Below are 1,512 nucleotides of genomic sequence, written 5' to 3'. Positions count from 1 at the left end.
AGGCTGGGATTTGTGTGGTTTATTATTCCTGTGGACAAATTGTTTCTTGCATCTTTGATTTTCTTCACTATTCTTTACTCTGAATGAGGAGAGACCGATAGTTGCACCAAACACTTTGAAGGAATGAGTCTCTGGGCACAAGGGCTCAGGGCCATAGTCTAGGGGGACACAAAAGTCAACTGGCATACCATAGTCCATAAAGACAATGTTCTACATCCTACTTTGGTGAGTTGTAATTGGGGTCTTAAACGAAAGAGGTTCTTGTTATTATTTACTGTCAAGTTGGCAACCCCACATACAATATACCACAATGTTATCTGGTTTTCGCAATCACTGGTATGCTCAAATCCATTGTTGTGGCCATTGTGGACCACAACACTGATTTCTTCCAGCTTAGCAGACTGATCTTCCAGCACTATTTCAGGTAATATTCTTTTATGATCCTTAAGGTTTTTATTAACTAATTGTCAGAAGTAGGTTGCCAGGCCTTTCTTCCTAGTCTGTGTTAATCTGGAAACTTCACTGAAACCTGTCCATCAGGGGTGATCCTGTTGGTATTTGAAATACTGGTGGCATCATAACAACATGCAAGCTTCCATAATACTGACAGACAGGTGGTGGAAGCAAAATGTAGCACCATTTAATGATAACTTTTCCTGTGACTGGGTTTGTTAGATGCCACTCTCGTGATGCTTACTTCTCTATAAACAAAAAAGTAGACAAATGAAGTGGTCTTAGCTCCATGATCTCTATTGTTAAAATGATTGTTACCCAGAGACATAGTGAGGGCCCGTGCTGCTCCTATTTGGTACAATGATAATGTAGATCATCAGGAGAGCTGGAGAAACTGCTGTTCATAAGGGGATGAGCAAGAGGTCTGGAAGGAGGATAGTAGATGGGACAAGGAAGAGTGTCTCATAGTGACATCAAGCCCAAGGGACTGCTCATGATGTGACAGCCAGTGGGGGCTTTGCAATGTGTTCTGCTGCCCCTCCAGTGCCCAGAAGGACTGGCTTACAGTAGGTACTCAACAAATACCTGAATAATATGCTTAAATGACTTATCCATGAATATGAGGAGACTATAATATTCAATGTTTAAAAAGAAGCTGGTGAAGAAGTGGAGTGAGAAAAACTGCCTGGAACATCGGGGGATGGGACCAGTTGATGTCTGAAACTGAGAATTTACAGAGTCATCAATGAGAACATCTCCACACCTGGGTTTAAGCACAAAGTCTCCTACAACGTAGGTTAAACTCTCCAGAAAGAGACCTGTGGCAGTTAAGCTGTGTGTCGACTTGGTTGGGCCTGGTTTTGAGTGGCTGGGCAGCTGGAAGTAATTATTTCTTATGATGAGACAGATAATTAACTCCATGGTGGAATCTACTGGAGCAGATGAATAGCTGCCTTAGGGTCTGCTTCTAGTATATAAAGAGAAGCACTGAGAAAAGTCTCTGAGTATTTTGGCACACTTGGACCCTGTGTGTACACAAGTCTTCATTCAGCAGCTTAC

Source organism: Orycteropus afer, unplaced genomic scaffold (assembly GCF_000298275.1).
Source record: "Orycteropus afer afer isolate SDZICR_OR568_19922 unplaced genomic scaffold, OryAfe1.0 scaffold00317, whole genome shotgun sequence".
NCBI lineage: Eukaryota > Metazoa > Chordata > Mammalia > Tubulidentata > Orycteropodidae > Orycteropus > Orycteropus afer.
Note: the sequence above shows the minus strand (reverse complement) of the source record.